Genomic DNA, 27,604 nt, shown 5'->3' on the forward strand with positions numbered 1-27,604 from the left:
CAATACTAAACGTCGCGATTTATCTTGTTACCAGAGTGAGGGAATGAAAACAATTAATTACCTCAAGTGGGAATCAAATCCACTGCTGTCGTACTTATATTTAATGCTTGTATATTTTATACAAGATTAATGAGTTTTAAACTAAGTTTGTAAGTTTGTTATGTGGATTTATAGAGATAAATTTAGATAAATTTGATTATAAGTTATACATGTAAATTATATATGTAATCTTTGGCGGAATTAATTTTGAGAAGTTCCACTGAGTTCTGCTGCTGTGTTTCTCTCCTTCAGTCCTATTTGGGAACAACGTAAAGTGAAAGAAATAATAATAATAATAATAATACTCTTTATTGTATAAGGAAGGTTATAAGGAAAACAACAATAAAATAGAAAACAAAAAAGAAAAAAAAAATTGAAATGTACAATAGGGGAACTAAAATTACGACGCACCTAAAATTTCTATAATTATTAGTAGAATGTTGAATATACATACATCAGTAAGGTATTAAAATATCAAGACTATATTAAACTAAGAGTCCCAGCACCAGCTTTAAATATTTTCTTAAAAAATTAACAAAGTAAAATTTTTAATCCAACAAAAGTTATTAGCATTATAACTATACAGCGCAAGTAAAATTTTCATAATTAACTTTAGCTTCACATAAATTAAGTATAAAACTACTAAGTATAAAAAAATATAAGAGAATTTCTTTAAATTGTATTAAATTTTCTATTTCACCATATCGAATATGGAAAATGGTTAGATTCTGGATATCAATTGACATTGAAGAGAGTAGGGTAGCAACAGCTGGGCCAGTAAAGACTTCTAAGACGAGCGAATATTATATAAGCAGTACTTGCTATATAAAACATTTTTATCTCAATAAAAGAAAAAAATAGAAAATGTTCTATACGGGAAAGGAGAAATTACCATCCAATCACTTTGTTTGTTTTTCTATATAGTCACAAATAACCTGTATAGAATGTAGAGTTAAATAGAGAAACCTTGCGTTACAATATTTCTACAAAATATTTGAAGAAGAATTTGAAGAAGAAACAACTTCCTCCGCATGTTTATTACTATCTGCATTGACTCAGAAGCATCAAGATTATAAGACACGGGAGTTCCAGAGCGCCATCACGTAGCCGTGCTGAGTTTGTTATAAATTCCTATACACTCGCATTTGGCATCGTGCCGGGGAATAAAACTTTAGAAAAATACAGTATGAGGTAGATAACGTATAAATTCGGTCTAAGTTGAATGCGTGGCTTAGTTTTTGTGAACAAAAACAAGTTATACGATAAGACGATATAGAGAAAAATTTTTAAATTGTTTAAAAAGTTTTTTTTGGTAAAGAAAAAAATATTCTTAACAAAACATCTCAATTGCTCAAAAGTGATGCGTCACTAAGTTACATGACAGTAAAAGCATCTGCCATATAGAAGATACAGATCCAGGCTTTCGGACAGCTGGAAGTTTTGTACCACCTGGGTCCCAGGAATCCAGGGCATTAGCTTAGGAAATTATAAAAAAACTTTGGCGGTAGTTTGATATAATAATTCTATTTCAACTGACAGACGAATGCCAACTCACTAAGTCTACTCGTGACCACGGACTAGTGGAAAGTGTTCGAAACGTCGCGTCGGGTTTCCAAAAATGTATATTCTTAAATATATACAATTAATCCGGTTAAAATAGTTTCATTTAAGATGTCGTTGTAGATTTCATAAAATAGGACAAGTGCTCAAGAGCATGCGATCAAGAGGAAATTCTATTTTGTAAGTACTTTTTCATTCATTATTAGAATTATCTAATTTTTTTCCATAATTCTTTTGCAAATTACATTGATACTCGTATTATATCATTGTTTATGGATATATTACAAAGCTAAAGAATTTCTATGGTCGAACGCGATAATTTCAAGAACAACTGATATGAATTGTATAAGTATTTTTGTGTTGGATATTCCATACATCGAGGAAGGCTATGTTACATAATATTAATCGTTTAGATGTAATCGAATACACTTGCGATCAAAGTCAATTCGCCACTTGAAATCTTTCATCTAAGTATAAAGCACTGCTTAGTTATTTTCGTTTGGACAAGAGGGCGAAGCCGCAGTTAAAAACTAATAATAATAAAGTAAGTTAAGTAATCAGAAGCCAGTCGTGAAGTACCGGGGCACAAGCGTGTGATTGTAAACGCGACACGAGTGGGAATCGACGTGGGTTCGATTCCCACTCGACGAAATGAAATGTTTAATATTTATGAATCTCGTGTTGAGGCAAAGCACGGCGTTGAATTCTGTCACTCAACATGTAGCCTAAAATTCGAAGGAAAGTAGGCAACGGCGTACCTTAGCACTAGGCTTCCTCTGCCTACCCTGCCAGCGTGAAATTGAAAAAAAAGTTAGAATTATACTATATCGGATAAATATGAATAGTCCCACTAATAAATATCTCACGACAAAAAACAAAACCGACAACCGTGATCCCGATTGATACAGGATTGTTTAAAGTACTTATTATTTATCCCCTTTAAAGACTTGTCAGTGTTATGTCATGGCTGGATACATTTTTATTGCTTTTTTTTTCAATATGACGTTTTTAAAATATACCTTTATTTTTATTTTATGGTCATTTTTTTATTTATGTATTAATTTTTTGAGGAACGTAGAGCAGTATTAACTTTCGCTAATTTGCAAGCTGTCTCAAAATTTACGTCGAAATCAAGAATGGAGTGCATTAACACTAAGTTCCCTCTGCCTACAATACCCTGCGATAAAAAAGTGTGAAGTTCCTTTTTTCCGTTTCATACCTTTAGTTTTAAATCTAAATTTCAATTGCCAATTTTCATGTACAGACACCAGTATATAGACAGTTCGAACAAAGTAAATGGTTACTCGTTTCGTATTGCACTTTTATTTCAGAACAAACGACATGGATTGATGGGATATCGAAAATTGAAAGGGAATTGAAAAATTTGGTACTGAAATATTGCGCCGGTGGACAAACATGTTCCTTTGTAAGCTTTGTTTTTATATGGATAGAAGATTTTTTATCTAACGCTTCATAAAATGTCTTTACGTTTATAGATAAAACTATATTTTGCCGTAGCGTGGTCAATGATTAGTGCGAGGGGTACCTGACCGCAGGTACAGACAATTACATTAAAACTTAACGTAATGTAATACAAAAATAATATACTAATAGTAGTTTGTTTTTATATCAAATAGTCTATATATATATATCATTAAATAATTTTTTTTTTATTTTTTGCTTAAGGTACGTTGGTAAATATGTAAATGTAATAGCCTTCTGATCTTTCTGATCTAACGATTTTAGGCTTGATTTCAATAATGAAACAATATTTTTTTACCTTCATGCTGCATATAGCAGGCGATTTTGCCAAATTTTCAAGGCATGAGTGGTGGAGTTCAACACTGCTCAAATTATAATAAAGACCATTAAAATAAAAATATGAATGGACCACAAATATAACCATCAACAATCAAATGTCAAATGTCCATTCTGTGAGCTTATAATTTCTAATTAGTCTCGGTCAACAAGAGTGGACGTCACTCAAAATGCTTCCTGTCTGTAACCGGATTACCCTGTAATTCCGGATCGGAACGGCCTTCGAGTGAAATGGTCGAAGTGTTCTGAATGAGCTCTAAGTTTGTTCCACTTCAAAACTATTCGTTTATAGCAAAGTAAGCTTTAAAACTTAGAGGTTATGGTCAAAGATTGCATTGTTGTTTCGTGAATAACTTTCTGTAGCTGTTTACATAATGTTGGATATCATTCTTGGGTTAATTCGAATGGTCGATACTAGTACGTTGAAATAGAAAGACTTCGTGAGCTTATTTATATTTCAATATTGTTTACTGAATGTGAATTGTATTTGTATGTTCCAGGCAATTTATTTTTCTGGATTGAATATAGAAGCTGATATTTTTCTGATTTATTTAGATAAAATCCGTTAAACATATAAATGTGATAAATACAATATCTCCCAATAATGCACTAAATTTTGTTATGTCTGAGAAATAGAGGTATTTAAAATCTCAACGTTTAGTTATAATAAATACACATATTTTATCGATATTATATTTCTAGGATTTGGGGTTGATTTAGTTGGTGTCAAAAGAATTTTTCTAAATAAAATATTTTTTAATAACGATTTTTTTTCTGTTCATTACTTTGCTCCTACAACTCAAGGCGAGGCGTTAAGTTCCACCACTCAACACGACAACGGATACAGCGTAAAGCTAAAAAAATATTAAAAATGATGAATTTATGCCAACACACTCATTTCCCTACAAATTTATATACTGCCAAGATACAAAGATGTCCTCATCCCACCACCTCATTTTATACGACAAAACCTCACCAAAGTAAAATATCAAATTAGCCAGTTTCACCCCAAAAAAATAACCTCAAAAATTCTGCAGGTGTGCATTATTACAGCCTCCGAAAGCGGGGACTCGCCTTTGAAAGAAACACGTCTGCCTTTCCAAGAGTAATTAGATGCATAATTAGTTGGAACAATTCTACTATTAAGTCCGTGACCCGCCCGTGTCCGTGGGCTTACCTTTTAATAATTTGTGGCGTGTTTGTTTAGGTACAGCGTGTCAATGTTGATTTTTCAGCAATGACTTTAGTTCGCTAAATGTTTTTTGTGGGCGCTCTTTGCTTGACCCCCGTACAGTTGAAATTTTAATGACTTTTTTGACTTTTGTTTTACAATTTGGCATTGTAAAGATTTATTTTTTTTGTTCACGTCGACGAGGTCGTCGCGGCGCTCTGGCACAAGCGTGTAACGCAGATGATGTGAGTTCGATTCCCATTCGACTAAATGAATTATTGTTTATTAATATTTTTATTTCTTCACTCTGGTATCAAGGCAAAAACGCGACGGTGAGTTCTGCCACTCAACACAAAATGCCTCGAAAATTCAGCGAGAAGTGGGGAATGCAGTGTATTAACACTAAGCTGTTAGTACACTACTACAAGGTGTAAGGTTTCCTCTGTCTAAAAATAGAAAAAAATAGAAAAAAATATATATATTTACTGAAGAAGAGAAAAAGTCTGAAAAATTGTATGGAACCATTTTAGGGGTATACTCTATCTATCTAATAAAAAATAATTCACAAAATCGAACTACTTAGTAAAGGAAACTTCGAGTTAAAACAAAAACAATACGCTACGAATTGTGAATCTCCTTTATTTCTATTTCTCTATTTTTTATAATATGGCGTATACCTTTATGGCTTAAAACTTCAACGTAAAAACATTTAGAATTAACTAATGACGGCCTTGGAAAACTCGATTCACTCATAAGATATGAATGAATATCAAAACGCATTTCCCAAGCATTGTCTATTACAGTGTCTTCCAGACGACGTTCTTGTAAACTCAGCTCATGCAATATGCAAGTTATATGTAAAGGACTGTCAGTACAGCTTCACGCTTCACTAAAGAGAAAAATGGCTATTGAAAATCACTATTTTTATGATAAAATAAAACCACTGGACTTAGAAATCTTAGCACGTACGTAAGTTAAGGCGTGTAAGGAATCACTAAAAGAAGATTTCACGAAATTCCTTCTTCTCCTTCTTCTTCTTAACGTGCCTCTCCAACTTGTGAAGGTTGGCAGTCAACTTCGCATACTTAGTTCTGTCTAATGCAGGCTTATCACTCGAAACAATATTTTTTATTCAACTTTAGATTTCGGAGTTGTATTAAGAGACAGAGGTAAGGTAGATGATAATTTAAAATTACTACCTATATAATGGATTCGTTCCTCTGGGAGTTATTCAGTGGCTAAACATTGAAATCTTCATAAGATTTTTTTATCATAGCAAGAAACTACTGAGGTAACCTTTGAAATTTTATACTGTAGACTTAATTTATGTAAATGTTGGCTTTTGCCTGCGGTTTTGTTAAATCTGACACTTGAGTATGACACATGCCAATTAGGTAACTCTGATCACAGTTGTTTAACCCACTGTTGGGTTACATTGAAATAGTCCTGCGATTGGCACCTTCAACCAAATAAACTCTTTAGCTTTAGAATGTGAAGTATAGTTATCTACTAAACATGCAATTCACTCTTACTTTTGAAGGATCTCTGAAATAATATTTTTATTCCTTTCTATTAATTTATTAAAGAAACTATAGTTTTCCATAAGAAGTGGCTTCTTATATCCGAACCCAACAATTCCATGAACTCGATAAGATAAAGAACAAAACAACTAAATATTTTACGGCACACTTCCTAAATTGTGGAATAGCAAGGTTTTCTATTAACCCTCTACCTAATAAACTTAATGACACAACTGTAACGACGAGGGCACCGTGAGTCGAATTCCAGTTTTGATTACATACGAGTACGTAGGTACCTATATCGTACATAGTATAGTAACCTCTAAATCACCGGCCGGCCTAATGTTGCGGTTGGATTTTTACATAATTAGTTGCGGTGAACCCAGGGAACCCGGTTTTGGTGGTATGCTGGTGTAATTTAGAAAACCACATATATGTGGTATGTTTTTCTTAAATACTTTAATAGAGACAAACGAAATTAATTGATTACTGGTGCGTGGTTAGTTTCACCAAACGGAAATTTAAATTTTTGAAATAACAGTTTAATAACTGATATGATATAAGAATAAAAAGAAGAATTGAGGTCGTTGCAGTGCAATGGGGCTGAGTCTGTCTATAAAACTGATAGCTGTGGGTTCGAAAATATGATTTATTTAAATTTTACCGCGGTAGTAGACCGTAACGAATGGTGTTTATCCACTCTGCCTTTATAGCATGGATATTAAAAGTGAAAATTACATATCGATACAAATTGTTTCATATTCTTCGTGAAATGTGTAATTAAAAGTAATTAAGTCTCGAAGTTTAAGTTATTTAAGAGTTAATTCGAGTTAATAAAGGATCGAGTGGCAATCCAACCCACGACCTTCGCAATTACATTCGGGCACTGTGCCAGAGGGAAAAGTGTAAGTTGAAATTTAAAAAAAAATGTCACAACATTAAGAATAATCATAGTCTCTCTGAAAACTATTACACACTAAATACAATACATTCAAACATTCTACAATTAATCTCACACTACCCTTGCAATGGCTCTTCCCGGAAGAACCTCACCTATGTAAATTTATTTGGGATAGCTTGTCATTATACCTCAAACTTTTATCACAATCGATTAATTCTGAGAGGAATTTTATTATGGTTCAGTTAAGAGTTAACACATACACTTGAACTTCATATTATAGTTGCGAGTTTGAATTCCTTTCGGCCGATATCTAATAGGACAAAAGAGAATACCGATTTCTTCATTCAAATCGATAAGAGATAAATAGGAGTGTTGAAGTCACCTAAGACACTTAGGCCATCGGGGCTAGATTTCGCCTGCCTGACTAATTCAATAAAACTAAGTGTATATAACACACATAATAATCTGACTAAACCGGCATCTCAAGATGGCTTTCAAGATCGATCTCAAAGTAGAGAACGATTTATAAATACGAGCCTTAAAGTCTCATGTGTTGCACATTCACAGCAATTACTTTCAATGTGATCACGCAGGCGAAGCCGCAAGTAAAAGCTAGTTACAAATAATTTGAATTATATTCTGTTTTTTTTACATTGCCACTGCTCATATATAGCTTTAATCTGCAATATATTTGATCATAAGAGCAGTACAAACGCAATTAAGTCTAGATAGGCATAATTCAGTCTAGCATATCTAACGTATTCACCTCAAATAATTAGCGTGCATACGGCGCCTGTATCCGACAGCGACGCATACTAGATTTTGTGAGATGTATCGGCATCGGGATTCCGGGATCAGCATTCATGTATTGGGCGAAGTTTCTGAATTGTGAAGCTTTTGAAAGTACTATTTCTTATGCTTTAAACAATGCATGTAAATATAGGCTGAGAGAACCAAGAGTTAAGACTCTTCGTTCCCCTGTGCTAGATGTAGGACGCTGTATCCCGCAATAGCAGGGTAGGCAGATGGAACCCAGTGTTAAGGCACTCCGTTGCCATTAAGATACTTCCGTTCTCCTCTTTCCGCTGAATTCTTGAGGTATGACATTTTAAGTGTGACATATTAAATGGTTACCAGAGCGAGGAAATCAAATTTAAAATATTAAATATTTTATGTCTCCGAGTGGGAATCGAACCCACAAACGCCGCGCGGCGCCCCTTTGTTACGACAGTCTCGCATTTCGTTAAAGTGGTAAAACTAGAATCTATACTAATATAATAAAGCGGAAGAGTTTGTTTGTTTGTTTGTTTGTTTGTTTGTTTGTTTGTTTGTTTGTTTGAACGCTAAGATCTCTGGATCTACTGGTCCGATTTTCATTGTTTTTGTTTTGTATGAAAGCTGCATTCTTCAGAAGTGCTATAGGCTATATAACATTACATTACACATATATACTAATATATTTTAAAGTACTTTCTAATTTGACATGCAATTTATTCTGCCATGTTAATAACAACCGTCGCGTCGCTACGCAACCGTTACCGCGACATTTTGATATTCATCCTTATGAAAATAAATATAATAGTCACTATTAACATTTTATCTAGATTGAAATTATAGTTTACTGTATAACATTCTAATAAATAATTAAGGAGATGTCACTGATTCGAAATGACCTAGCCTACGAGTGGTATAGTATGACCGACGCGAACGGGCAGATGACGTTGACGGTTTTATAAATTTTCATACATTTTCGAACTATTGTAAATGTTTATGTAATTATTTGCTGTTTATAATTAATTTAAGCTACACTTTGGTTCTCTTCTTATTTTATTTGATATTGCCCGCTAAAATTATCCTGCTTAATAGAGAGAAATGTTTAGTTATTTCGTAGAGTCGATATCTATGTACGCACGCACGGAAAACTTTAGGTACTTTTTCTAAAATTAAGAATATCTATCCTTTAGTTACTTTTAATCCTTTTGTTGGTTAATTTCAATAACTCAGATAATTTTTTTCTAATAATGTGTATCTACTTATTATTCTTTTTGATTATTTAAGCTTATATTTTCTTACTAATTCTATTGAAAATTGAAAATAATTTAATGAATATATTTAATAAATATTCTTATAGTTGAAGCAGGCGTAGCCGCGTCCGGGTCCACTAGTTATTAATAAATATGATCGTTGCTTTGCTTTTAAACTTAAATAGTATATTTTTTAATCTAATTACAACCTGTTGATACTTATATGGTGTGAAACCGTCGCTCTTCATTATACAACTAACGGTTATTTAGTCATATACAGTATAGAATGATCATTAATTATTAAGTCATTTGTTTTTGATTTCAATTTGCGGCTGTTGCTTCATTTGTATAGTGTCGGTCAGTTAGTTTTGTTAATTTAAGCTATTTCATATTTAATTATTTTAATGGCGTGATTCACAGTCAAGTATTATTAACATATGTATATTGTATATATAATAATGCCATATATGTATATCTATTATCTATATATATATAAGGACATGTCCTCACTGACTGAGGTAAGACGCACGCACAACTGTAACCGCTGTGCGTAGAAATAGTGAAATTTGGAAAGATGTTTATTTTCGTAATCTGGACATCCACTAAGAAGGGATTATGAAAAATTTTAACCCTGAATAGGGCTTGAAAGTTTGTATGTTTTTTTTTTAAATGCAAATAAGCAGGCGAAGCTGCGCGCGTCCGCTAGTCTACTTATAAGTATCTAGTATTACTATGTGTCTAACATCGATATATTCTATAAGGACTGACCCAAATTGCATCAGAGAACATTTAGCATTAAACACGACACGAGTAAACAGCTGTATAGAACTAAATAGCGGGCTCATTATATTATAATGGTAAGTACTTGCTATTACGGTTTAGTCACACAAGGTTTGTTTTGAAATTATTTTCATTTCTTCAGTTTGGTAAGTCAGGGCTGTACCTAGATCTAAAATTCTATCTAGGCTATGTACGAAACAAGGCAAAGTGCGGCGTTTAGTTCTGCTACTACGCGCTTCATTCATTCTCCCGAGTGGCGATTGAACCCACAACCATCACGTTACAGACACACGCTTGTGCCCTATTGTAAAATAAATAATTTTCAAAATATCAACAAAGTTTCAATTATTTAGACCAATACAATCATTCGCTGCAATCTGAGCACTCACGAAATTAGTTATAGCAGCTTACCACATAAAAGTCGTCTATAAAGAAGCTCATATTTCGCCCGGAGCTACTCGGGGTCTAAAATTAATTACACTCGAGCGTTGCAAACGGCAATAAAGGTTTATAGAAAAATTTATAGTTCGTGGGAGAAATACACAGTGTTTGATATTAAAGTGATAGCGTTTAGTGGATTTTTTACTTAGTAAAAGTAATTAATAGTTATAGAGTAGGTTGTAATTATAGAACTTGGAATATAATTGCGTATTGAGGTATCAATAAAAATATATGATTTTTTGCGTGCGCTATGCTTCTTTACCAGGGCGAGGAAACGAAAATATTAAATATTACATTTCCTCGAGTGGAAATCGAACCCATAACCTGTTCAGTCAGTCGCACGCTTGTGCCCGCTTGTGCACGCTTGTGCCAAAATAATGTTTAAAATATTATTAAAGAATTAGAAAACGAAAAAATATAGTATCTATTAATTTTATATTTCAGTATTACACAAAATAACGGCATAATTCCATCTCGCCAAAACTCTTTTCTAACTGAAATCGATATAAAATCTTATTAGATTTCTCACTCGGCCTGCTGCCAGAATCAAGCAGTAACATTCTTCAACAATTCATCTTATTATTTTAGGAATTTTCTTCGTTTTTGTAGATAAGTAGATATGTAAAATTGTAATGTTTAAATTTTTAACTGAAATATGCGCTTAGAAATTCATTAAATATAAGAAACACCGGTCAAGGGCTTTTGTGTTCATGTTAGGTTCATGCACCAAGAGTTCTATAAGAATATACAAACTTAAGTTCTATGCATTGTTTTCACTGATAGTCAGACAGATGGCCAACAAGATATCTTAATTTTTTTAAAAAAATAATAAGGTTATGTTTTCTTAAAATTTAGGTAGGGAATCCTAAAATTAAAAATTAAGCAGTTTTTTTGTATTTTTTTTACAGACTCTTTTAAGTTATTTTATCGTTTCTTCTTTACATATTCCTAATTTAAGCAGCAAACCGACAATGTAATAAAAAAACATTATGTAAATCTTACATTTACAACAATTTATCAACTTTATGTACTTATTTAAAAAATCTCCAAACACTTTCTTTTAATCCGGTATAAGCAAAGTATGTTCAATACAAACTTCCCGCATAAAAGACTTAAGCCTTCAGGTGTCTCCAAAGCGTCAGGCTTTATAAAATTCAATATGTTTCTGTAGATAGAAGTTGGATATTTTAAATAAATATATCAAACTGATCGCCTTACCAGTCTAAATACTACTGCACTTTGAATTCGATATCATGAATCTCGACACAAATGTTTGGTGCATCTACAGTATCTATTGAAGCTATCGATTTCTTAAAGCGTACATTTAGATGTTTATTATTTTATTTTTTTGAATATTTATATTTATTGGATTAATTATTTGCTTGTATTTGTAAATAAGTATTGTAAAATAGAAAAGTAACTGAAAAAGTAACCGTTTTACCTATCCTGCAATATGAAAGAAAAAGCGTGAAGACTCAATATTTTTAGAGGATTTGGTGTACCTAACAACGTTGATGAATAATTATTAGTATGAAGAATAATTTTATCTTATTTTATTCGAGCGTTATAAAGGATCGTTTACATTGCTACCTCCACGGAATCTTGATGTGTTCTTGAGAAAAATAGTCTTGACAGACAAACAGACAGACGGATTATAAAGAAATACCATTATGGTTCCGTTTTTTTTCTTGAGATACAAACTTTAAAACCGAAGTTTACATCTCATCGTCGGCGCAAACGAAGTCACGGGCTACAATTTGTATATACATACATATTGATCAAATCTACTAGTACGCACCAACGTCTGTCACTCAGATTACACGAGTGACAGATTGATCTCTGTATATTACATGGGTTCGCGTCACGTTACGTTTTTATCGCAGTCACGCTAAGAAATATCTGCCTTAGCTTTGTTTTTACTATGAATTGTGTTTTGGAATATGTTTTCGATTGGCAGTGACTTGTTTTGTTGTTATTTTTTATAATATTAATTTGTAAATCTTAGTAGCGATAGATTTACTTGAAAAATTATCTTGCATTGTCACTAATATAAGTTCAAACTGGAGGTTAAATGTTATGTTCGTGGCATTGAGTTCGTCCACTCGAGACGCAATTACTCGAAAATTGGTCGGTTTGTGGGAAACGGAGTGTTTTAACACCTTCAGTGTTGTAAGCATGACTGCACTGCACTATAAGTAAAACTATAGGTGGATATATTACTCCAGTAACTACACGTTAACTATTGTAGTAACGTATAAATTTGCTATAGTCTATTTATTATAGTTATTCTTATACTATTGAAACAGCTGACGATTTTGGGCAATATCGTAGAACAAAATATTACACGAGCTTTACTTCCAGGATTAATGTTAACAGATTGCTCTCAATACGAATGTAACGTGTGCCTCTAACAGAATAGAGGCAAATAGGATTTTCTTCAATACTTCTATGATGAAACTAAATATATATGTAGGTTTCGTTTAAGAATTAAAATAATGAATTTGTCGGTCCTCTTATGAATACAGATGATAGATTGTTTCTTTATATATTATAATAAAAAATCTTTTGAAGTCATCGTGCCGCAATAGCATAGTGAACGCGATGGTCGTGACTTTAATGGAGAAATTAGTTATTTTCATTTACTCGCTCTGATAGAAAGACAAAATGCGGCGTTCAGTTCTGTCAATCAACAGACAACGTACAGATGGACGAAAAAGTAATACTTAAAAAGTTGAAATTTGGCACGAAGCTAGAGAGTGTAGGGAAGCAATAAGAGAAATCCCTTCAAGTGCGGGAAAAGCCAGTATTCTTCAATTTACATATGCAAAAACGTCTAATTTGTACTTACTAAAAAATCAATTGCTCTCTTTCTGCACAATTTATTAAACTACTATTTTCTTTGTGAATACCATACCATTTCCCTCACCCACTGTATCCTCCATCATAACAACAATACGAAACCATTCTATATAATAATCATAATCAACTAAAGCATACATAAATAAAGAGCAGCATTAAGGTCAACGCTGGCGTCCGAAACGGACATGTAATGTAAATTTAGGCACTAACATAAATTATACGCCGGGCTTTCCTCAACTGGACGTCAAGTGAATTCGCTTTGAATTAGGGTGTAAATAAATCTTGGGGGGTAGGAAAATAGAATGATATACGGGTGTTCTGCTTTTCTATATGCAATGAACAACGTTTTGTTAGATGATTTGGTTCTATAGTGTGTTGAGAGAAATAAAAGGTAGAGTGAGGTGTTTTTTCAGGTTCACGCAGTATGGGATACACACATGAGAGTAGTCAGAGAAAACCTAATGTTATGACACTCTGTTCTCCATTTTCCGCCGAATTTCGGAGGCATTACATGATAAGTGGCGGAACTCAACGTTGCGCTTTACCTTAACGCCAAAGCGAAGAAATGAAAATATGAAATATTTAATTTCGGCATTGTATTCCACTCAGATATTTCTATGCAACGCCATGTGATCAGGGAAAAGTTGAGGGTAGCAGGCCACGCGGTAGATCCGCCATGCGATGGACAGACCAAGTGAAGGCTGCCCTCAATGGCCCTCTCTACGAGTGCACCAGGCAGATAGTCAACTGCGTAGAATGGCGTCGGACTATGTGGCGCACCACCAACCTTTAAAAAAGACGACCACGACCTCTCTGTCAAGAGCGAAACGACAAAGAAGATTCCACTCAGTCATGAAATACATATACAGGTTACACCGACGACAAGATCTAATATCCCAATTGGATTCATCAGCTCTCAGAAATCGAATTCAGTATCATGGCGTAGGCGTACATTTATTATTTTTTCTGACTAAGCAAGGATATCCATTTAAAGCTGCACTGAACTTAACCCTCATTGTATCTTATTCTATTCTTCTTCTTCACATGAGTCTTTATAACCGCGACGCAAAATTAAAACGCTACCATTATGATCGTTAATTGTACATCGGATGATATCTCATTAGCGCTCTCGCCCCGAAAATAATTATAATTCTTAAGGCATTTCACATATTTCTGGCATGGAATTAATTTTATTACTACTATTATTTATTAATATTCAAATTAATATATATTAAAACCGTTGTGGCACACGCGCGACGGTTGTTGGTTCGGTGCCTACTCGGGGGAATGAATTATTATTTATTAATATTTTCATTTCTTCGCTCTGGCATCAAAACAAATGCCCGGCGTGTTCCCTCTGCCTCTGTATATACATATCTTTTGACCAGTTATCATCGTTGGTGGGATGTGCAAGTGGCCGAAATAAATTTTTTACTCATATTAAATACTAGCGGACCCGGACGCGGCTACGCCTGCTTGAAATATAAAAATATAATTTCTATAGAAATATAATTTCAATCTAGATGAAATGCTAAAAGTGACTATTATATTTATTTTCATAACGATGAATATCAAAATGACGCGGTAACGAACGCGCGACGGTTGTTATTAACATGGCAGAATAAATTGCATGTCAAATTAGAAAGTATTTTAATTTATTAGGATATATGTGTAATATAATATTACTAGCGACCCTCTTGCGGCTTCGCCCGCTTTAACTACTGGATTATTCATGTAATGTATGTTTGCAAAACACTTAAGATAATGTGAAAATTAATTAAACCCTAATGCAACCCGCATTTTTGTAGTTTCAATAAGGATTTTCCAATTGTTTTACACAGCAAGGATTTTTAAGTAGCTACCGTAATTTTAAATCTGTGCTACTAATCTTTTCAAGTACTTATTAGTTAAATGACTATTTTTAAATGGAAGAAATTATAAACAAAAACCTACCTACTACTAACTACTACAAAAAATGTGAAACCAAATAATTCGCGCTTAAATAATACATTCAACTCCAATTATCCAATACGTGCAAACTTCTAACTAAATCTTTGTTGCTATAAAGGCAGCCGGGTTTTTTTTCTTCGAGCTTGTGGTTAATGCTGAAGGGGGTATTCTGTCCTTGATGAAAAGCAAGCACGACGTGGCTGCCTGTGAGGAAAATTAAATAGAATGCATGGGCCGGGAATTAAACCCGGGCCGCCCGCGTGGCAGGCGAGCATTCTACCACTGAACCACCGATGCGTGTAAGGCAAGCGGGCACGGCGGACGCATGGCGAGTGGCGAGCCGTTTCGCAGCAAGGATTTTTTTTTATATTGTAACAACTTCTAAAGTACTTATTAAAATGAAAAACAGTAAAAGACAGTTTTGGTCTACATTAAATGGTCAACGTAACTAATGTACTTATTTATATGCTGAGAGTAAGGGATAAGTGAAACTTGAGTAACATACAGCTGATGTGTCAACGGCGTGATGTGTCAACAATTAAATGCGTTTTTCTCTAAAACTATTCGCAATTTCGAAATAGTATAAAAAGCAAATTTTATCTTCGTTTAACGTAGAAAATTAATAAAGTATTTTAAAGGATAAGTATTAATACCATTATGGAAAAATATCCCTCACAATAAAAAATATATTGAAATTACTATTATTAGACAGAAATATGATCACTACACGTTATCCTTAAAAGTTAAAAATATGCCATCGCGGACTTTTTTGTAGATCTCATTGAGAGGAACAATACTCCAGTACATTATTTTCATGTAGTACTTACCATTAAAGCAGCGCATGCGCGAAAGTGTCTCAATGGGTAGGACTTTAGACACATTTATCGTATTTATGTTAATTTACATAAGAATGTACAAATAATAAACTATATATTAACCTTCCCTGAGAAATATTCGACCTAATGGTGAAAACTGCATAAAAATCCGTTGGGTGGTTTAGAAGAAGAAGAGTTAGAAAGTTCAGACAGACACGAAAAGCGGCTTTGTTTTATAAGATACTAGCGGACCCGGACGCGGTTACGCCTGCTTGAAATATAAGATTATAATTTCTATAGAAATATAATTTCAATCTAGATGAAATGCTAAAAGTGACTATTATATTTATTTTCATAAGGATGAATATTAAAATGACGCGGTAACGAACGCGGTCGCGTAGCGACGACGGTTGTTATTAACATGGCAGAATAAATTGCACGTCAAATTAGAAAGTATTTTAATTTATTAGTATATATGTGTAATGTAATATTATATAGCCTATAGCACTTCTGAAGAATGCAACTTTCATACAAAACAAAAACAAAGTAAATCGATCCAGTAGATCCAGAGATCTTAGCGTTCAAACAAACAAACAAACAAACAAACAAACAAACTCTTCCGCTTTATTATATTAGTATAGATAGGATAGGATACAGCCTATAGCACTTCTGAGGAATGCAGCTTTCATACAAAACAAAAACATAGTAAATCGATCCAGTAGATCCAGAGATCTTAGCGTTCAAACAAACAAACAAACAAACTCTTCCGCTTTATTATATTAGTATAGATTAGTTTTTTTAGATAATTTATTTCTTAAAAAAGGTTTAAATCAATGCCATAAATTTATGGCATTATCCTCTCGGGATTTTTTTCTAACATTAGCTTAATTTAAATTAGGCGTAATTTAATGTTGTTAACATCAATATAATTAGTTTCTCTTCAGGGAATATCTCCAAGGATATTATTATATAGCATACCCAATTATTGACCTAGTATAAGGTGTCAATTACCATTCAAGTATATGTCATACTGTCTCAAGATGGCTGTCAATTTAACTTCAATCTGCAACTAACCAAATATCATATTATATAGGAATAGACGAATGATTTGTGTAATTGAGAAGCTTGTAAATGCGAAGGTTATGGGTTCGATTTTCACTGGGAAAATGAATTATTTTCATTTTTTCACACAAGATAAACCGCGGTGTTCCATTCCGTTTCTCAACACACAATAAAATGAAAATTGTTCGAAAAGTGCGAAACGAAGTGTCTCAATTCTAGGTTTTCATTCATATTATGGAAAAAACGGTACGGACCATGTTTGTAGAATTATCAACTTAAAAAACGTCTAAGTTCCCTGTGCTTAAAAATGAATAACTTATTTTCATATTGGAAACGTAAAAGGATGAGATCAGAAAACAAGTGGGGAAAAATATAGTTTTTCAAAGATTTTGTTTTTATCACTACAACGAGTTACAGTACATACATACAACATAAGCGAAGCTAAAATAAAGTCACCCATTGTGCAACCGGCCTAACCATAAGTGTGTATTTTTAGAAGATTAACAAAGCTGTAAATTTTGTTAGCTATATTAAATGACATTCAATAGCGGAGTGTGTCATTAAAAACACATTAGGTACGCAAATCGGGGTTCATAGGTCATTAACTTAACTTGTATTGTATAACCGAATGGGGGTGATATGGAGGGGGGTATAGAACCAGTAAATACTCTATACATTTGAATTATTCTGTGCTAAGTATTGTGTAAATCTTTTGTTTTATCTCTTGACTTCCTCTGAAAAGGCACTAAGATATTGTTAATGGACTAATTTTTAAAATAACTTTCGTTGTAAGTTTATGTGAATATACAAATAGTCTAAAAAAATATAGTAATTTGAACTTAATCTTCTAACATTCGATATCAATGAGCCATTACGTTATCGAGTAACTGTGAAGTTTATTTAATAAATATTAGTTTAAACTAAAACTGCATTGCGGCAGGAGCACTTGTATTCCCATGTTGTAAATGGTACTAACATTTGAAATATCTAACGTGCGAGGTGTCTAGTATTGAATATCATCGACGCTCTGTATTAGTTCTACTGTGCGGCTTTTAGCACGGTTTTTCTAGTTCTTTTTTTTCGTTTTAACTATTTTTATTCTGTTTTCAGAATAGCGAAGTCAAATAGATTTTTTTTTTGGCTTCGCGCTTTATTTATCCTTAGAGGGGCCTGAGAGGACAGAGTGCCAAACTTTACCGTTAAAAACGGGTCAAATTTACTGAGAAGTCAGTATGTCGTCTAATATATGCGCTGAAATAAGATATTCAAAGTGGAGTTCATATTCAAAACTTTCTGTCGGGGTGGACTTTATATTAAAACGTATTTTGTATAGCTATATCACCAACCTGTCTCATCTGAGCCACATATCAAGACTTGGGCCCACCTCAACTCCTCGCTCATAGCCATGAACAGAGAGAGAAACAACAGCCAATGAGTCTCATCTAGAAGCCGTCTCCCCTCTAGATATTTAGAGAAATTGTTACGTATGACTATACTATAAACGTAAAACTATCAGAAGGTTCAATAATATACAACCCTAGCAACCGTCAAACAAACATGTCAGGAAAAATTTTCACTGTTGATATAAATTAATAAATAATTTAGAAAAAGTACAAAACCATAAGAAAATTGGATACAAAAATATGATCTGGATTACTAGAATTAAAACAAATATTGGTAAAAGATGGCACAAGAGTAAAAAATAGTGACGGATGCCAGGAGGACAAGTGCACTCCCAACACCACGGGCGGAGATGTTGCCCTTCGAATTCGCAACCGTCGTCGTCAGAAGACGACTATCGCACTGCGCCTTCGACTGCGGGTTCGGAGGAAGGAATGTCAGAGTCGGAAGGGCCGGCTTTAAGACCACGCCGGCGCGCCGACATCCCACCATCGGAGGGTTTGGAGCCAGGAGTGTCGAGGATGCTCAACAAGGCTCCCGCTACCGGTGGTAAAGTGCCTCGCATGAGATGGTCTCAACAGCTGAATGAGAGTGTCATGCGTGCGTACTATAGGGCAACAGAGGGGGGAACTAACCTCACTGCGTATCGTTCAAGGTTGCTGTCTATGTTTCAGGAGCTTGAACCAACAGCGACCGTTACTGCACAGCGACTGTCGGACAGGGTGCGGATCATTCAGCGACGTCATCTGCTGGATGAATCCGTACTGGAAAGGCTACGCTTGAGCTTTCAGCAGGTCAATACTACCAACAACAACAGTTGCGACATCCGGTCACAGTTCCAGCACGCCAACATTGAGTCGCAAGGTAATATTGAGTTGTCTGTGAGTGCCCAGGATGATGAGCGATTGAGGAGAAGCTTGAAAGATGCTATTTTGGAATATGGTTCCATTCCGGTAAATCTCAGACCAAAATTACCTCGTTTGCCTATGCATAGACGTAACATAGCACTAGTGAGGATTCTAGATCAACATTTGCCAAGTCATTTTAACAACTGTAACGATCTTACTGATACGCATTCATTGTTGTATTGTGGTGCTGTAGCTGTATGTCGTGTTGCTGGTGTACAGTTCCCAAATAAAGGGGGTACCAAGGCTTCAAAGCATACGGTGCCGGCATGGCAGTACGACACTGAAAAGCGTATCAATCTGACTAGAATCCTCATTGGCTAATAAGTTAATAAGCTAATAAGTTTCAAGTCGGGTAATCGTCGACCGAGGGTCATGCGGTTTGTGGCGGAAGCATTTGCTGGAACAAATTTAAAGCCCAGTGAGTATATGGCTAACGTCACAAACCGTATTGACTTTCTGAAACAGAAACTCTATGCATTGGCAAAACGCATTAGAAGATATAGAGAACGATGGGATCGATACAATCAGAATAGTGCCTTTCAAAAGAACCAACGGAGTGTATACAGGAAATGGGAACGTTCTGGGGATAGTGTGGTTAATTGCGAGATCCCGAATCCAGATGCTAGTGCTGGTTTTTGGCGTAGTATATGGTCGGCTCCTGTTGAACACACTGAGGGTGAATGGTTTTGTGATATTGTGAAAAATTGCGAAAATATTATACCAATGCCATCAATAAAAATAAGCGAAATTGACGTGAGGTGTGCTATTCGTTATGCTAGTAATTGGAAATGTCCCGGCCTAGATGGGTTGCATAATTTCTGGCTGAAGTGGTTTCGCAGTTCACATTCCGTTTTCGCAACACAATTCCAGGATGCCCTTGACTCTGGATCGTTACCAACATTTCTGACAACAGGTGTGACATTCCTGTCATACAAATCCGGATGTACCACGGAGCCTAAAAACTATCGCCCAATAACATGCTTACCTACCATCTATAAGCTCCTTACATCTATTCTGAATAAAAAAATCACAGGACATATTGTTCGTAACAAAATTTTGGCACCGACTCAGAATGGATGTAAGGCTGGTGGCCGTGGTACAAAGGAACTTCTTCTCATTCACACAACTATAAGCCAACAGGTAAGGCGGAACAGGAAAAATCTCACTACTGCTTGGATAGACTATAAGAAGGCATATGATTCAGTGCCACATACTTGGCTCTTGAAGGTCTTGGAGTTATATAAGATTGATATTACTTTGAGATCATTTTTGGAGGCTTGTATGGGACAATGGGTCACTGTCCTTCGTCATCTAGGGGAGTGTGATATTCCTGCAACGTCTGAACCGATAAGGATAAAGAGGGGTATATTTCAGGGTGACAGTCTGAGTCCTTTATGGTTTTGCCTAGCTCTGAATCCTCTTAGCACTTTGTTAGAGGATTCAGGTTTAGGCTTTCGTCTTCGCCGGGGGGGTAAGGTCATATCTCACTTGCTGTACATGGATGATCTGAAATTATTTGCGTCAAAACGTTCTGATCTTATGCGGCTACTAAAGGTAACTCAAACCTTTAGTAGTGATATAGGAATGGAATTTGGCGTCGATAAATGTGCTAGCATGCATGTAGTGCGGGGGAGTGTGATCAGATCTGATAATATTTGCATTTCAGATTCTGTTTCCTTCAGAACTCTTGGTGAAGGTGAGACTTATAAATATCTTGGAATGTCTGAAGCATTGGGTATTGATGAGCGGAGCATAAAGCAATTGGTGAAGGAGCGTTTCTTTAGCCGCCTGAAAAAAGTGCTTGGCAGCCTTTTATCTGGTGGCAACAAGGTGCGTGCTTTCAACGGTTGGGTTATGCCGCTTTTAGCCTATACTTTTGGCATTGTAAGATGGACACAGACTGAGTTAGACTCCGTAGATCGCCAAATACGTAAATTGTTGACGACATACCGAATGCACCATCCGCGTTCGTCTGTAATGAGACTGTATATCCCGCGTAAGTGTGGAGGTCGTGGCTTTTTGAATGTCAAGAACCTCCATAACCACGAGGTATGCAGTCTTAGAGAATATTTTCTCAAGATTGACGTGGATATGCACAAGGATGTGGTAACAGTTGACAAAGGCCTTACTCCTCTTTCCTTGGGCAAAGAGAACTGGCGTCGGCCTGTAGTACTTACTACTTCTGATCGCATGGATGTATGGAAGAGCAAGGAGCTGCATGGTAGATTCCATAGAGCCCTAGTGGGCCAGGACGTAGATACTGTTTCATCATTATCTTGGTTACAGTTCGGGGATCTTTTCGGAGAAACTGAAGGTTTTGTCTGTGCAATTATGGACGAAGTTATCAAGACACGGAACTACCAGAGACATATTATGAAAGATGGCACTATCGACATCTGCCGGGCGTGTCATCGACCTGGGGAGTCCCTCAGACATATTGTCTCTGGTTGTTCTCATCTTGCTAATGGCGAGTATTTGCATAGACACAATCAAGTAGCCAAGATAATACACCAGCAACTTGCTCTTCAATATGGCCTTGTAGAATTGGAGGTGCCTTACTACAGGTACAATCCCATGTCTGTTCTTGAAAATAGCTGTGCTTTGCTCTACTGGGATCGGTCTATTATTACTGACAGGTATATTGTTGCCAATAGACCTGATATAGTACTAGTAGACCGAGCGGCGCGCCGCGCAGTGATTGTTGACGTTACTATCCCACATGATGAAAATCTCGTGAAGGCCGAAAAAGAAAAACAATCTAAATATTTGGACCTAGCCCATGAGATTACCGCCATGTGGGATGTCAATGCGACTATCATTGTGCCGATAGTGGTTTCGGTTAACGGTTTAATAGCGAAAAGCCTCGACCAACACCTTAAGAGGCTATCGCTTAGCTGTTGGATCAAGAACCGGATACAGAAGGCAGTAATACTTGAGACGGTACGTATTGTGCGGAGGTTCCTCTCTCTGGAGCCCTAGCCACCGATGGCTTGGACCCTTGTCCCGCCCTCGGAAGTGTGGTTTTTTATATTTTTAAATGTATCTTTTTTATAATAATTTATATTTAAAAATGTAAAATTGATTCGCTTATTTAATAAAAGTATATTCTGTGTACTAAAACAAATATTATTTATTTGTTCATACAAAAAAACACAACAAATTTCTTTAATAACACAACAAATAGGAAGATGTAAAATAAAATATTGCCAGAATAAAAGTATAGAAGGCCATTACGAAGTTACAACCTATAACATTGTCCCTAAGAGATTAACGCAAAAACAAGAACGTATTTTTATGGCAGTTTATGAACAATTTCCATTTATTTTGTCTCGAAGTCTAAATTAATGTTGAACGGAAACTTTTACTTATGTTTCTTACTGATGCTACGAGTATAATTGTTTTGTAATTTTGTTTTTAATTATCTTTACAGATTCTTTTTCATATAGTCCTTTTTTCTAAAGTCGTTTCCTAGCCACATATCTACTTAAAAGAGCTACTTTTAAGCTGAAAGTTTAATAAACAAAAAAAAAATATTATTAATTACCACTATTATTATTAATATATATATCATTAACCACAATTCTAGTTTAGATCTTTGGTGGCCAACAAGGTTTTCTTCATCAAAAGTCGCTAAATCTTCTAAAATTAACAACTTTAATAATAATAAAACAATTGTTTTGTACAACAATGAAATATTAACTTCGTATTTGTTTCACTAAAGAAAACTTTTTCAGGAGAGCTTAAGAGGTTAGTGAATAAAAGAAAAGAAAAAGGGCAGATATTTATTTGGGCTGAATGTCCAGTGATAAAAAGTTTTAAAGCCCAAACTTTGTAAGAATAACATTCAATATACTCGTATATAAGCTGACACTATCGTGGCACGTATGGACTTATAATATTTCGTAATGATTTTAATGCATGAATCTTATTTAGAAAACCGCAACAGTATCTGATTGTAAATACGATGACTGTGAGTTCGATTTTTACTTAGAGGAATGATTAAATTTACATTATTTTCTTTTCCTTTTTGGTAGATAAAGCACGGCCTTCAGTTCTGTCGTTCAACACGCAATGTCTCTAAATTTGGCTGTAAATTAGAGAAAAGAGTATCGTAACACTAGGTCAACTAACTAATCCACCACTAGGACCTTTTGAGTACTCTGATATATGGGAAAAACATGAATCTGTCTCGCATACTATAACTTTCCATTCTCTACATACGTATATGCATTACAAATTCGCTCTGGTACCATGGCAATGCCTCGAAAACTTGGCTGTAAGTGGGGAATGGAGTGTTTTAACACTAAGCTCTCTCTGCCTACCCTGCTATAGCATGAAGCTGAAAAAAAGTTATATTCCACATGTTACTAGCCATCACCGTCAACCTGCGTAAGCAATTTATATAGAGATATTGTTCATTTGATCGTATACAATTAAGGTAATTATACGTCTACACCACGAAATCACTGCAGTATTAATTATATAGGTAACTGATAAATCCTGACTTTATACATTATATGGTTTATTGCCTTTTAATTTCATAACACTGTGTGGAAAATTATTATTTTCCACTGTATTTTGTGTGAGTACAACGCTTAATAAAGTAATTACTTAAATTTAAAATAGCCTGTCGCTTGGAAATTACGTATACTGACCGTTATTTAAATTCTACCTTTTAATACTGCAACTCATACAATGTTTCGAATTTGGGCAAAAAGTGGAGAACGGAGTGTTTTTGAACACTACCAGTTGTTTATTTTACACTTTTTATGTACATCTTCATATTCTATGTAAAAAGTATGGAATGGGCCACCACTTAAAATAATTAATCAATGATTAGAATATTAGAATTGGAGGCCTGTAAATGCGACAGGTTGTATGCTCGGTTTTCACTCGAGAAAATGAAATGTTTAATATTTTAATTTCCTGGAACTGGTAACGAGACGTACCGCGGCGTTGAGTTCCGTCATCAACACGCAATGCCTCCAGGATTTAGCGGAAAGCGTGTTAATAGGAACGGAGTGTTTTAGCACTAGGTTCCCAGGTCCCATCTGCCAGATCTGCTATACGTGGTATACATCTTGTAGCTAAAAAAATATATTGTGTGTCTACGGAGATTAAAAATTTTCATTAAAATAAATAAAACTATATTCAATAACTAGTAGTCGACCGCAACTTTGTTTGCGTGAACTTTAAGACACAAAAAGCTCATGACTTTTCAGCTTCACGCTTCATCCCGCAAATCGAAACCCGCAGAGATAACCTACTGACAAGATTGCCCTCTCCACTATCTGCTCGTTTACGTTCTAAACAAAAGTAGGAAGTAAGAGGCACATAAATTTATTACCATATATAGTTTTTGAGAAAGGGAACCTTAAAATGTAACAGTATTAACAATAGGCGTTAAACCTGCGGTCACATTGGCAGCGGGTAAATGGGCGACACTAATTGAAACCTGCGGTCGGTAGAGAGCAGTTGTGTTATTATGAAATTAGTACTTGATATTGTTATTTTTTTAGTATTTATTGTCTTATTGGTGTGTGTTAATGGTTTTTTTTGCCCCGCTTTTAGCTTTGTGGTTTAGCAGGGTAGATAGAAGGTTTCTGTGGACCTATTGCGGAGACACTCCGTTCCCATTAAGGCACTACCTTTCCGCTGAATTCTGGAGGCATTGTGTGTTGAGTGGCCCCTGAGGGCATACTTGTGCCCCTGCGCTAAGACTAGCCTCACGAAAATACATTGTCTTTTATATAGAAATTCAATATATTTATAATCCAAAAGGTATGTGTTTGACATTTTAAAATATTAGAAAACTTTATGCACGTTGTATGCAAAATTCAATATTTCCGTTCAGCTTATACAATATCGGAATTTAGTAGCAAGTCGAGCACCGCTACGTGCTACGTGTGCACTTGAAACTTAAATGAAACGTAAGCATAAGGTCGCCGCTCCCTTGATCTTTTCTCACCCTATCTAACCAATTCTGAGCTTACTAATATCACTATCGTCCGTACTTACGTTGTAGGTGGTTTAAGATGAAAATTTTACTATGTGCTTTTATATATATTTTTTAAATTGTTTTTCCGCACTAAGAAAAGAAGAATATCTTTAAACGTCTGTATTCCTATTTATTAAAAATTGCACTCTTTTTTGCCAAATGATATTTTTTTTTCAAAATTGCTTATAAGGTGGGACTAAAATAATATAAAATAATCAAAGATAAGAAATAAAACCAACTATAACACATTGTAACAATCGCATAAGAATTTAAACGTAAGGCTTAGTGGTTAGAAGATAACCAAGAGGCGCGGGTTCCAGGTTAAGCTATATTAATTTTTTTTTACGCCACATTTTATATTCCAACAAATAACTTGCAACAAGCGTATAAGAATAATGGCAGCTTGATGTGAACGTATAGCGTGATGGCCAAAACGCTTGGACGGTTTCCGAGAGGCGCTGGTTTAAATAACGCTATGCTCAAATATTGATACATTTTATAAAAATAGTAGTAATAGTATTTTTGTTTCCTAATTGTGGAATAACACTTTCAAAATGTAAAAAAAAGCATTTTGTTTATATTTATGGTTTTATTAAAGATAAAGAGTGTTTTGACAACAACTAACCACATTGGCGAAACAGATATATTTACCTCTCAAATTTTATTCGAACCCTCAGCAACAATGTTCCTGTAGATATTCAAAAAATTGCTCCAAATATGCCAAAATCGCTTCCGCCTATAACTTAAGCTGCATACCATTTCACCGGTATGGAGTAGAAATTAATTAGAAGAGGTTGGCAAACTTGGGCGTACCGTCGCTTATTGGGCTCTAACAGAATATATACGACGCGACGTACGGAACCCGCGGCTCTTTGATAACCTTAAAGTACAAGTGAATGTTGTTTTTTTTTAAATAACTAATAAGTATGAATAGTTTTAAGGCTATTCAACGTGTAACCTTACGTGGAAACGCGGATAAATGTATGGACAAAGATACCAGTTAGCGTCACTGTGTGTCAAATTCAAATTCTTTCAATATAAACATTTCTTCGTATGGAAATCGATACTACAACTGCACTCGTGTTAAATGAATGAACGAATTTACTTGGTAGCATCTAAAAAACAATTAAAATACAACAAAAATCTTTAGTTTCATTTCAAAGTAAAATCGTCTATTCACCGTAATGTTACCGATTTGAAATATGGATATATATGGAAAAGAATATTTTGGCATTTTGCCCGAGTTTACAGGATACCGTAGCTTGAGGCATTGAAATTCAGCTGAATTTTGACACATAAATGTTTCAAATATGAATATTCATACGACATTTTTGTGTTACGTTTGTTATTTATTAAACTGTTTTCCTATCTATGTATTTCTAGTTGTGGAAGCTTTATAAAAATCTACGTTTTTGTATGTGTAATAATAGTTATATCATAACTGCCTTTTCATACATGTTCTTCATTTTAGTTTTTATTCATCTTTTTAATATATATAGATGTAAGACTCTTCACAGACATACAACGCACAGACCAAACTACTGTACTTAGAAAGAGAAAACTTTGCATGTATGAAGGTTAAGGATTGAGGAGACTGCAGTCTGACAGGATTTCATAAAATTCTTACGAGCATAGGAAAAAAGGGGATTGTCTATTTAACGTCTTAGTTCAAAAAAGTTGCAGGCGACGACTAATTATGCTATGTGGTCTTTAATATAGACAACCTGTAGTAAATAAATCAAAATACATAATAAAGAGAGTAGAGAATAGTGGTACAGTCAGAATGAGTGGGTGTTTCGCGCTCTTGGGTCGCGGTATCTCAAGCGAACAGACGCCATTAAGTTTTTAGGATAACCCCATAGAAGTTAGTTGTAGCGATTTTTTTATGTGACTGAAATAAATATTTACTTCACTCAGGAATGAACTGTGACTAACGCAGTAGAATAGTAGTTCACTTTTTAACTGTTTTCTTACTATTTATACATGTGCAATAAAGAATATGTATAGTAGCTTGTAGATTTAGACGAATGCTTAAAAAATTGTTATCTAGTTCTAGATTTTATATTGAAACAATTTTTTTATTATATTTATCCTTATTTCAATGATAATAATAATTAGAATGATTTTTTATAGCTAGAAGTCTAGTGTTAAGACACTCCGTGCCCCATTCGGACACTTCCGTTCAGCACTTTCTGCTGAATTTTTGAGGCATTGTGTATTTTTTATATAAATATGAATATATTCTTTTATGGATATTGAAGCCGCAATGGATTCGATCTCCATTCGGGATAATGATTATATTTTATTCATTTTCTTAACTTTAGGTTCCCTGAAAAAGATATCTATATAATTCTTAA

General features: G+C 34.7%; 1 protein-coding gene across 1 annotated transcript in view; it reads left to right on the top strand.

Annotated features, from left to right (window-relative positions):
* The first annotated feature begins 1,625 nt into the window (after positions 1-1,625).
* The window catches only part of LOC146532984 (uncharacterized), a 123,322-nt gene continuing 97,343 nt past the window's right edge, over positions 1,626-27,604 (top strand). The window contains exon 1 of the mRNA XM_085196493.1: positions 1,626-1,779. The gene's annotated coding sequence lies outside the window, so the exon portion shown is untranslated. The remainder of the gene's footprint in view (positions 1,780-27,604) is intronic.

This window comes from Heliconius melpomene, chromosome 13 (assembly GCF_056956725.1).
Source record: "Heliconius melpomene rosina isolate 202511_hmr_F chromosome 13, ASM5695672v1, whole genome shotgun sequence".
NCBI lineage: Eukaryota > Metazoa > Arthropoda > Insecta > Lepidoptera > Nymphalidae > Heliconius > Heliconius melpomene.